Source organism: Macrotis lagotis, chromosome 8 (genome assembly GCF_037893015.1).
Source record: "Macrotis lagotis isolate mMagLag1 chromosome 8, bilby.v1.9.chrom.fasta, whole genome shotgun sequence".
NCBI classification, from domain to species: Eukaryota; Metazoa; Chordata; class Mammalia; order Peramelemorphia; family Peramelidae; genus Macrotis; species Macrotis lagotis.
Window position 1 is genome coordinate 50,581,760 of NC_133665.1, and position 12,638 is coordinate 50,594,397.

The following is a 12,638-nucleotide window of genomic DNA, read 5'->3' on the forward strand; positions in this document are numbered from 1 at the left end:
AGAACTGGTTCTAGAACCCAAGTCCTTCTGAATTTCTAGTCTAGCTCTTTCTCCTGTGCTGTAACCACTTATTAAAGGTGAAGAAGAATTGGGATCCTTGCTCTGAATTCCAAATTCTATTGGACTCTATCACCCCTCAGAACTCTGCAACTCATCTAGTCCCATCCCCACCCCATATCAGGGTACCTCCCTAAGTGAATTTTCATATCTAGAATCAGGCTCTACCCTTTCCTGCAGGTCTCTCCTCACCTGGTTGTGGCCCAACCTCTGGGAAAGCACCTGCTCCCAATCCATTTCCATAACCTGAGAAGACAGATTTGTTGATGGGAGCATGGGGAAGCCCTGGGGATCCAGACCTGCTTCCTTGAAGCAGGTAAAGAAGGAATGGAGGAGTGGGGAGTCAGTGGGCAAGGTCTCACCTGTTTTCTGTGGTTTGGCTCCTCCTCTAAGACCTGGGAAGAGGGAGAAAGGAGATGGGGAAGAGAATGGACTTAGACTCTGGTCCCTCTTAAAAGTTAGGCCTCCCTCCCTCTAATCCCCTTACCTGTTCCATAGCCATTCATGGCACCATAGCCTGCAATAGAAGGAGAAAGGGTGTTAAGAATGAGTGAAAGTGTCAATGGAACTACTGGGGCTCTGTGTGTGTGTGTGTGTGTGTGTGTGTGTGAATGAGGACAAAGGGAGGTTGTTGTGGTAGTTTGATTGGATAGTCTTTGCTACTGGGGTGAATGGATACTTCATCTTCAATACAGTTTTTAGGCCCAGTCTCTACCCAAGCCTTCAACAAACTGTCACTTAAACGATATCTTTGAGTGGAAACCCAAAACACTTTGAACTAGCTCCAATTGTTACAAAGGTTCTCTTCAAAGGTGGTAGCTAACCCTCTGCCCCCTCCTCCTCTCTGGCACAAAGCTGAACAGGCCAAATCCCACCCCTGCCTTGGGGAAGGCAGCACAGTCCTATGGGAAGAGCACTGACACTGGAGCTGGAGGACCTGGGTTCAAATGTTACATCTAGCTGACCTTAGGCAAGTCCCTTCACTTTCCTGAATCTCAGTTTCCTCCTCTATAAAGAAGTTCCTTTTAGATCTAGGTCATTAAGGCAACTTCTTACTATGTGACCTAAAGTAAATCACTTTCTATCTCTGAGTCTTAGTTTACTCCTCTGTAAAAAGGAGGGAGCTGATCAGATATCTTCAGGCCTGTCTGGCATTAACATTGTAAGTTTTAACATGCTGTGTTTTCAGATTTTTCTGTAGGCTCTGGCATTGCATGTTTCACTGCCTCTTTTAGCTCTAACATCCTAAGGTCCTTTTCATGAGATCAATAGAGGAAGAAGGACTCAGATCAACTCCCTCCCTCCCAGTCATAGTCCAACTTCCCTTCTAGATTTCAGGAATCATACTTTTAAAATTTCGGTTTTCCCTATGAAAGTTTGTTCTCTTTCCCAAATCCAAATTTGTGCTTTTCCCCTCTCTAATCCTTCTAGTTTTCCATCATCAAAAACAACAACAAAAAAAGAGAGAAACACTATTAGGAAGAAAATTATGAAATTTAATGCACAGACTCCTTTCCTCTTCTACCCAGGATCCATGGTCTGAAGCCTTGGTCTGGACCTTTGACCCCCAGTTCCCCTCACCTGGCTGAATCCTGGCTCCTGGGAAGGATCCAGCTCCAAGCCCATTTCTGAGTCCTGAAGGGAGACAGTTTGGTGAGGTTAGGTCATGCAAAAACCATGTCTTGGTGAAGAAAGGGGAGATCTATGAGAAAAAAAGGAAAAAAAGAAGGGAGAGGCAAGGTAGGAGAAACAGAAGCAGAAAAAAAGAATACCTGTTTTTTGAGTCTTCAATCCATCTTCAAGACCTGGGGGAGAAACTAGGAAGGAAGAAAACCAAGGAACCCTGAGTGAGGTTCAAGTGCCCATCTTAATTAAGCAGGTGTGAGAGTATAGATCTTGGGGCCATATCTTCCATAATATGCTGCCTCTGGACTTCAACCATATCTCCCAAGAAACTAGTTGAATTTCTCTAGTTCCCAAAATCCACCTTACCCCCTTTCCTCTTTACCCTTACCTGGTCCATAGCCATTCTGAGCCCTGAATCCTATTGGGGGAGAATTAATTCAAACATGATGTGATAAGAGAAGGAAACTCAAGAGAAAAAACCAGACAGAAAATAGAGAAGGCATCATAGATCATGAGAGAAAGGAATAGGGCAGAGAAAGGGAAGTGATATTAGAGAACCTAAATTGAATATTACATTGCTAATATGGAAATATATTTTGCATGACTTCACTTGCTTGTCTTCTCAAGGGGTAGGGAAGGGAGAGAATTTGAACCTCTAAATTTTCAAAAATGAATGTTAATTTTTTTTACATTTAATTGGGAAATATTTAATGGAGTAAATAAAATATATTATTTTTTTAAATAGAATGTCCGAGTAAGAAATGCTCTAAGAACATAGAGTGTTAGATCTGGAAGTAACCTTGGACCAAATAGCTCAGCATATCAGAACCAGAAAGTACCTTAGAATATAGAACACAGAATACTGATTATAGAACAGAATATCAGAACTGGAAGAACATATTAGATATGAAAGGTACTTTGAGATCATCTAGTCTAGTTCCCTCATTTTATAGAGGAGAAAATAGGCCTAGAGAAGGGAAGTGACTTGTCCAAAGCCTCAAAATGATGAGTTAGGAATAGGACCAGAATTTTAGTCTCCTGGCTTCTGGCCCAGCTATTTGAGGACAGTACCTTGGGAATGAGAGTTGAAGGATGTGGCAATAAGGAGATAGATAGATAGATAGATAGATAGATAGATAGATAGATAGATAGATAGATAGATGATAGATAGATAATGATATAAAGCTGGGAGGGAGAGAACATGATTTCTCCCCAAACCACCCCTCTCCCAGATTCCACATCTACCTCCTTTCTCTGAGGGAATCCCTGTTGCAGGCCCTACTCCACTGGAAGGTCTAGGAGGAAGAGCTGGAATGGAGCCCCCATTACAGGGACCTGGAGGAGAGAGGGGGGAAAAAAGGCAGGAGCAAAGCTAACTTCTATCCCATAGCCACCTAAAGCACCTCAGTTTCAGCTCCATACTAACCTGGAAACAAGGAACCTCACTTCCCAAATCCAAGTTCTTTTACTGCATCCTATCTCATCCTAACTAAAATTACATGGTGTGTTTCTTAATAACATGCTCTCTCTCAAAACAAGAGATCTTTGGGCAGCTAGGTGGCAGTGGATAGAGCACTGGCCCTGGAGTCAGGAGTACCTGAGTTCAAATCTGGTCTCAGACACCTAGCTGTGTGGCTTTGGGCAAGGCACTTAACCCCATTGCCTTGCAAAAACCAAACAAACAAACAAAAAAAACAAGAGATCTTTGCCTATGAGCTTTGTATTCTTCCTTTTCTCTTCATGAATATTGATAAGAAGGGTGAGTGAGATGTCTAATATGTCTATTATGACTGAGGAATATGATTGAGATCTGAGTTGGGATTAAGATTGAGATAAAATCAAGTTGAGACTGGGATGGAAATCAGCATCAGAATTAGGACTAAATTTGGGATCCATATTGGGATAGAGGTTGAGATTTAAGTTGGAATTGAGATAGTTTAGAATCAGGTCTAGTCCCAGCTGGATCATAATTGAGGATGGAGCATCATGATAAATTGAATTTTAGAATTGGAGTTGAGTTTGGTTAGGTTAGACATAGAGTTGCTGGACACCTCTAGGGTTAGGCAAGGGAGCAATATGATACTAGAGACTGGAGTTCAGAGCTCTAAGCTATCATTATATCCCTTCCTCACTTGTCCTACTCTCAGGATTATAGTCTTCAGGTTTTGCTCCTTTTGGTGACCCCTGAAGAGGACATAGGAGAACGTGTCTGGTAGGACCTAGGAAAGACATCAGCTCTCTCATGCCCACCTCTTAGCATCATCTTGGGCCAGGCTTCTGAGTCTCAGACCTCTATTCTCTTCTCCTGTGACCTGGGCATAATATTTGAGGCTCCTAGTTCTATTATTCCCCTTCCCAGAATCCAAATATCTGGAACCCAGATCCCTTTACCTGGCTGAGCTCTGGCTCCTGGGAAGGCCCCAGCTTCTAGACCATTCCCATTTCCTGAAGAGACAGATTTGGGCAGTTAAACTGAGGAGGAGGCACCAGAATGTGGAGGGTAGGGAGAGGTGCAGATGGAGATAAAGGCACCCAGAGACTTGTTAAAACTGGGAAGTCTTACCTGCTCTCTGAGTTTTGGTTCCTGCTCCAAATCCTGGGGGAAAGATAGATATAGGGGAGAAATGAGGGTGGTTCATATGATAGACAACTCACTAATATTTTCTTCTTCCTCAGTTCAACACATCATATCCTAGGATTACTCTAGCCCGACCCCTCCTCATCAGCTCTCTGTCCTTGCCTGGTACCTAACCAATTCAAGGTTGATAACATAGAAGGAGGGGAAGAGGTGGTGAGCCACACTCATGCTAGAGCAAAGAGATTGTGGAGAAGTGCTCTGGGAGCAAGAAGGATTTGGGGAGTGAAGTTTTTGGAGAGATTCTATAAGACTAATTAGCTTCCTGAGCTGAGCCCCAGGAAATTTCATTTTATCTAAACTTAAACTCTCCCTCCAAATCTAGGACAATGCTTCAAATATAGTACAGGCTTAATAAATGTTTGTTGAATGAGTAAATAAATAATGAACAAGGGGTTCTGAGATGAGAAGAGTTAGGGAGAAGGGCTTTGAAATAAAAAGAGACTTGAGGAAATTGACTTTGTGGGGAGAAGATTGGGAAGGAAAAGAAATCAAAGGGGGTAGCTAGGTGGTACAATGGTTAGAGCACCAGTCCTAGAGTCAGGAGAACCTGAGTTCAAATCCACCTCAGAGACCTGACACTTAACTAGCTGTGGCAAGAAGCTTAATCTCAAATGACTAGCAAAAATAAAATAAAATCAAAGAACTAAGATAGCAGGAGACAGAAGAAAGACTGTGGAAGGCAAAGAGGGAGAGAGAGCTCAAGAGGGGAACAGAACAGTGATCCTGAATATCCTTTCACTTTTTTCCACTCACAGGGCTACTACACTGGTTCAGGCCTTCCTCACCTCTCATATGAACTGTTTCAATGGCCATCTAAACACCCTACCTCCAGTCTTCTATCCCTAATCCAACCTCCACAGGATTGCTGAAATACAGGTTTGACCAATCAGACACTTCCCTGCCAGGCTGTATTCATCTTCTTTTCTCTCTTCTTTATTCTTTTCTCTGTCTCTGTCTCTGTCTCTGTCTCTGTCTCTCTCTCTCTCTCTCTCTGTCTCTCTTTCTCTGTGTCTTTCCCTCTCTTTCTCCCTCTCTATTTCTCTCTCTCTCTGTGTCTGTGTCTGTCACTCTTTCTGTCTATCTGTTTCTCTCTCTCTGTCTCTCTCTCCAATGTTGTTTTCCTGGGAGAATATAAACCTCCTTTAGGGAAGGGACTTTTACTTTTGTCTTTTTATCTCCAGTGTCAGGCACAAAGTAGGCAATTAATAAATGTTTGATTAGTAGAAGACAAAGACAGAAGCATCAAAAGGAGCCTCAAAGAGAGATTCTAGAAAGCAGAGAGGAGAATAGGACAGACATTGAAAGGGAATGAGGGAGAGAGAGAGAGAGAGAGAGAGAGAGAGAGAGAGAGAGAGAGAGAGAGAGAGAGAGAGAGAGGTCTCACCTGCTTTCTGAGGCTTGGTTCCTGCTCCAAATCCTGGGGCCAGACCAGGGAAAGAATGAATGGGAGCCAACTCCAGTTGTCAACTCCTCCCTGCCCTCACTCCCACCAACAACAGCATTTCCCCTGAGTTCTTCCCATAAGTTCCCCCAGACACCCCTTTTTCTCTCTTATTCCAACCCTTACTCTCCTTTCATTCAGACAACTCAATCCCACTGGAACCCAGGCATCTCCCTCCCAGCTCCATCCTGGACTCTAACCTTTTAGGTTCCTGGCCCCTCTAAGACCCAAGTCCTTCAGTAAGGAGGGGGAAGGTCAGGCAGAGGCAGGCCTGAGTAAGGGGATCTGACTCTTGGACCTGAAGGTCAGATTGAGGCAGCATTTCATCTGGGTCTGGAGATCTAGCTTGGGAGGGGGAAGGGAATTTGGAAATGGATGGAGATTGGAGTGAAAACTGAGAAACAGGCCTCTGTTTCTCGGTGCTGGGTGAGACTAAGGGATAATACCCCAGTGATTTGTCACCTTCATCCTCAATACCAGAAGAATAAAATTTTCTTTATGATAGGACTTTTTTTTTTTTAGTTTTTTTTGCAAGGCAAATGGGTTTAAGTGGCTTGCCCAAAGCCACACAGCTAGGTAATTTAATATTAAGTGTCTGAGACTGGATTTGGACCCGGGTACTCCGGACTCCAGGCCGGTGCTTTATCCACTACAGTGCCAGTGCTTTATCCACTACACCATCTAGCTGCCCTATATTAGGACTTTTTCATTTTTACTTTGTCTCCCCAGAATCTAGCACATTGCAGGTACTTAGATGAAAACAAACACACATGGAAATACTAACTCATTTTTATGGAGCTGCCCTTTCCTTTTTTGTCCATTTAAAAAAAAAAAGAAGCATTGAGGTTTAAATGACTTGCCCAGAGTCACAGAGCTAGTAAGTATCTGAGGTCTTATTTGAACTCAGGTCCTACAGGGTCAGGGTACTATCCACTGGTACCACCAAGCTGCCCCTTCCCTTCCCTTCTTAAACCCATTTCCTATTATCCAGTTCTGCTCTCGGCCCTCTTCACCCCCTTGATCAGCCCCCAGACCCTAGTTCATATCACCTGGCTGGGTTTCAGCCCCTGGAATGCCCCCAGCTCCCAGCCCGTTCCCATATCCTGGAGAGAGAGAGAAAGAGAGAGAGAGAGAGAGAGATCAGAATGGGATCCTTGAGAACAGAGAGAATGGAGTCTAGAACTGCTGGAGTGGGAACTGGACCCTTTGGGTGTCTTGTCAGGGACAGGAAAAGAGAAGGCTATATGACCTGTGCCCCAGCTCTACCTCCTAAAATAACCCAGGTCTTGGCATCATGGGAGGTCTGTATAGCCAACTTTTCAAGTAAATCTCAAAAAAAAGGCAACAGGAGTAAATTTCAAATTACATTCCTGAGGGTTGGGCATGGAGTTGGTGGGAGGGAGGAAAAGGAGGATATCTTAGTGATGATATAGGAAAGAGATAGCAACAAAAACAGAAATAGGGAGACTCCAACTTAGGAAAGCAGACAGACAAAAAAGACAGAAAAGTCTCACCTGCTTTCTGGGGCTTCATTCCCCCTCCTAGCCCTGGGGGTTGGGGAGGGGGAAGAAGACAAGGAAGTTGAAAAGGAACTGACTGACATTGCCCCTTCTCCTCTTGGTACTCAGAATGGATCCTTCCCCAATCCTTGCTCCTCTCCACCCCACCAATCTCATCATCCAATACCTAGATCCCCCCCCCCCAATTTCCTAATACTCTCTGATGACTTAGTTATTGCAAGCTTCAGTTCCCCTTACCTGGCTGACCTCCGACCCCAGGGAAGACCCCATTTCCAGGTCCATTTCCATGTCCTAGAGAGACAAGGTGGTAGGGGAGAAAGTACTGGGATTTAGGGAAAGAGATGCTGAAATGAAATGACAAAGACAAGAAGAAACAAATGGAGAAGGGAAGAAAAAGAGACAAAGAAAGGAAGAAAGAGACAAGAATAAAGGGATGCAATGAGAATCAGGGGTAGAGAATACCAGATACAGGAGAGAGCCTATAGGCCAGCAATTTTCTGAGATGGAGAGAGATAGTTGAAGGAGACAAGGGACCAAGAGAGATCATAGGAGAGGTCTGACCTGGTTTCTGAGGCTTGGTTCCAGCTCCAAGACCTGGAGAGAGAGGATGGTAAAATTGAGAAGAATCTGTCCTACCTATAGTCTCTAAATCTCTTCCAGCAATCCAAGTATCTATCCCCCAGTTCCACTGTGCTCCTCTCTATATGTTTCAGTTTGAATTTCATACCCTATGGAAAGGGTAAAAACTAGGAAGTGGAAAAATAGTAGGGATTCAAATTGGAGTTAGAGTTTGATACAAATTAGGTGTTACTGTTCAGAGCTTACCTATCCCAAGGGGTTTCTGAAGTCCCAGCCCAAGTGAGATTCACAGGGAAAGAGACAGAGAATGCAAGACTATCCATGGAGTGGGGAGATCTAAATAAATACACTCTCCATCTCCTCTATCCTTCTGCTTCACAGGTCCTGGAAACCCCAGCAAATCCATTCATGCAGCATCACTATCTGGGAAGAGTCTCTGATCTGAGAGCCATGAGCTAGATCTATCTCAAATCTTGAATCCTGCCTTGACTACTTTCTAGTTGTGTGGGCTTAGGCAGGCCCTCTACAGGCCTCAACATCTCCAAATGTTCAAAGTGTGTGAATCATCTTTGTATTGTAGGATTCCTAAGTACAGATCCTACTCCAGAGAGAATCCTAAGTACAGTGACAAGGGATCCAGAGAGGAAGGAGGAAGGGAGGGAATTAGAGAGCCCAGGCCTAAGGAGGAATAAACATCCCTTCTAAAACACTAGTTTTTATGCACTGCCCCCTTGTAGCTCTGCTCCCTAGATTCTCCACAATGCCCAATACAAGCTAACTGACTTTTAACTCCAAAATCTTATCCCCTCCTTCCAATATCTTCAAAAAAGTTAGTCAATCCCAGGTCCCAGATCTTTGTTTCCTTACCTGGCTGGACTCCAGCTCCTGGGAAAGCCCCATTACCCAGTCCGTTTCTATATGCTAGGAAGACAAAGGGAAGGGGTTGCGTTATGGAACTTTCAGGGAACATAGAGGTTTGAGGCTGGAAATTGATTGTGGACTGAGTCAGATGTTCAGGGGGATAGGGATGGAACCCTGGGAGAGGGATGAACAGAAACTACCCATCCAGAGCCTAGGAGAATGAGGACCTGCTTGGCTAAGCCCAGCATAGGGAGAGGAGAAATGGGGTTTAGAGTGAGCAGATGCTGGGAGACCCTGTGAAAAAAGAGACAGAAAGGGAGAGACAGAATAGACAAAAGTAGTAAAACAATGTTGGGAGAGGGAGGAACAAAGAAAGGAGACAGAGAGGTCTCACCTGCTTTCTGAGGTTTCATCCTCTAACCACTACCTTCTAGTTCTCTGAAAACCCAGGCTCCCATCTCTTAATTTCCACACCTGGCTGAGCTCCAGCTCCAGGGAAAGGTCCTGCTCCCAGTCCATTCCTGAATCCTAGAAAAACAAGATTGTTTAATAATTATTGAGATTGAATTTAAGAATTATTGAGGAGAGGGGAAATACTAAGATATGGGGGACTATTGAAGAGATAGAAGCAGGGAGAGACAGTATAAGAAATATAGGATAAAAATGCTCTCTCACTTGCTTTAGCACTTTTCATTTTCTTCCCCTGCTTTACTATTCCCACACCCCGGAATGCAAGTCTCTCTGTCTCTCTGTCTCTGTCTCTCCCCCCCCCCACCCCAATCCTGACCCTTCTTACCTGCTCCATAGCCATTCTGAGCCCCGGGGCCTGCAGAACCTGAGAAGGACAAGTGAGACCAGGTTAGGGATGAGGCCCCATGACAGAATTTAAGGAAGGGATGAGGGTGAGTGCTGGAACCTGGGCTGATGATGGACTGAGAGAGAATTTGGACCTAGACTAAGACGTTGACCATTCCATTTGATCTTGACTCTTCCACAACAGGGACAAGTGCAGACAGACATACACATACACAAAAGCAATCCTACACACAGACACATCCACACAAACATACAGAGGCACACAAAAACTTACAAACATAGAAACAGACACACTCACCAGCTTTCACTGCAGGGCCTTGGGGTCCAGCCCCTGCTCCATTTGGAGCCCCTGAGCAAGAGACAAGGTTCAGTCCTGTCTGTGGGGGGCTTGGGAGGAGAACTACCCTAAGGGCTCTCCTCCTACCAAAAAAACCACCAGATGTTCCATGTCTCCACCCTCTTTGAATCTTCTCCCCGCCCTCCACAGATTCCCCTCCAATGGCAACAATGTCCTTTCATTTTTCTTTTTCTAGTCTAACATTCTTTTGGGGTAGAAGAACAAGAAGTCCCTGGGAAGGGGGTAAATTTGGTGGAAAAGTCTGGGGATAAGTTTTGAGCCTTGGGTCTTAGAAACAAGGCTGACCTAAGAAGGGATTGCACAAACATTTAATAGATGTCTACTGTGTACAAGTCCTTTAAGTAGGCAATGGAAATAAAAATAGGTAAGTAAAATAATAATTACAGCTGACATTTTTTGTTTTGCAAAATGCTTTGTCCACTATCCACTATCTCCTCACAATATCCCTATAAGATTGTTGCCACTAGTATGATTATTCCATTTACAGAACAGTAGTGTGATTTTTATAGGGGTTCAATGATTTTTCCATGTCTCACAGCAACTATTTGAAATAGAAAAGCTTTTGAGTAGAGAAATGAGGAAAGAGAATTATTCAATATCTAAGTGTGGAGGTTAGGAGAAAACAGATTGAAAGGTGGTAGGGAGATATCATTGAATCAAAAATAACAGGGTCATAGAATCAGAGATTCAAAGAATAGCAGAACCAAAAGTTAATTTAGAGATCACTTTTACTACAGAGATGAAGTGACTTACCCAAGGTCACAAAATCAGTAAATGGTAGAGTTAGGACAAGAATCCCAATCCCCTGATTCAGCCTAGGGAAATTTCTATACAATAACTGAATCCATTGGGGATGGAAGTTTTGTCCAGATGTGAGTGGAGGAGGTGGGAAGAGAGGGAAGTTTAGACTGAGATAGGGAGAATATATACCTAGGAAGGGAAGTATAACTTGTGCATTCTCAGGTCTAAGCTTCTACTGGAGAATGTCATCTCCCACTTCCTCCTTTTTTTTTTTTTTTAAAAGTTTTTGCAAGGCAAATGGGGTTAAGTGGTTTGCCCAAGGCCACACAGCTAGGTAATTATTAAGTGTCTGAGGCTGGATTTGAACTCCAGGGCCAGTGCTTTATCCACTACGCCACCTAGCCGCCCCATCTCCCACTTCCTCAAACCAATCCTTTTTATCCTTCAAGGTCCACCTTTCATTCATTCAATATTTAGTGCCTACTATAGGTGAGTTACTTTTTCCAGGAAGCTTTCCTCTTCCTTTTTTTCTCATCCTCCCCATTCCGTATTATCATCTGAACGAGTCATCTGGTACCAAATACACACTTTTAGAGTTCTATCTCCAATCCAGAAGAAAGAATTCCTCTTTGTCTACCTCAGCCCTTTCAACACCCGATCACAGAGCCAAACAGATGATAGGTATCAGGTATACCTGGGCTGGGCATGTTTAGAGCATACACAATTTGTCTAACATGGAGCCTGCTGCTACCCCCACCTATGTGGCAGGGGACACAGTGGATTGCTTTCTAGACAAACTGGGCATGCTCAAAACATGCCTAGCCTGGGCTGCACAGGTAAAAGCTTCTTTTGATCAACTGAGTTCATTGGAAGAAGAAGGAAAGGATTGGAGGGGGACTGGGGGAATGGAATTCTTAGTAAAGGAGATGTGACATAATGGATCAGAGGAACTCAAGTCTTTTTCACAACCCAGCTCTAACACCTAACTTGGCCCTATTCCTGACCTCCCCCACCCATCCCTTATCCTTCTCTCTGAACCCAGGCATCCACCATTTCTTCCTTCTGAAATGATTACCTTTCCCCACTTCTTAGAATCAAACCCAAGAACCCTGCTCTTCATTTCTTCCCACACATCATCTTACCTGCTCCATAGCCATTTGGCAGAGTACCATAGCCTGTGGAAAAAGAGGACCAAGACAAGATTAGTCAGGCCAGAAAAAATTCTGGGAGTGGGGGAAACAGGAACTGGGATCACCTAGGGTTGAAGATTGGCAGGAAAGAAGTCTGGATTAGAGGGAGGACTGGGATTGCTGGGGCTTGAGTTATGTACTAGTAGGAATAGGGTCAGAATTCAGTTTCTTCTTTTTCTACATGATTATTGGACATGGGGAGAATATGAAGTTCTCAAGCATTTTGTGGAAGAGGATGGGGGGGAGCCCTGCCCTTGAGCCATATGGTAAATTTCCCCTGGGAATTTAGAGGTCATCCATCCACATGGATGGAAGAAAAATGGCCTTGGGCCCAAAGGTCTCACAAGTCTAAGTATCTTTCCAATCCCTTCCCCTTTACTCTTCTTCTTACCTGTCTTTCCTGGCAGGCTCCCAGCACCAGCTCCATTTCCTGCACCTGGGGGGACCCCTGGGGACAAAGCTTTGTCAATGTTGGAGTGAGAAAGACAGATAGAGACTCCCTGTTTCCTTATTTGAGTCACAGAGACCTATATTGTTATTGACTTCTAAAGTCTTTCCTTGAGGTCTTGCTCTGCTCTTCTAGTGTTTGGCCTCTCAAGTCCTTTCTGTACCCTTTCAAGGGGAGGAGAGATATTAAGGTCGCTGGATTGAGAGCTAAATCCAGTAACTGACTGAGTCTATCCCTCAAAATTGGATCTTTGGCCAGTGTTGGTCAGACTTTTTCCAAAGGTAAATGATAATCAGCATAATACAGTAGAAGAGCACTGGATCTGGATCTGGGTTCACATCTTGTCTCTGACAATTTCTTCTT

General features: G+C 44.1%; 1 long non-coding RNA gene across 1 annotated transcript; it reads right to left on the minus strand.

The window, feature by feature from the left end:
- Positions 1–248: 248 nt before the first annotated feature.
- Positions 249–1,705, minus strand: LOC141494799 (uncharacterized). The gene is made up of 4 exons (XR_012470560.1): positions 1,639–1,705; positions 545–574; positions 420–452; positions 249–303 (listed from the first exon to the last, which is right to left on the minus strand). It is a non-coding gene; the product is annotated as an uncharacterized LOC141494799 (long non-coding RNA).
- Positions 1,706–12,638: the final 10,933 nt, after the last annotated feature.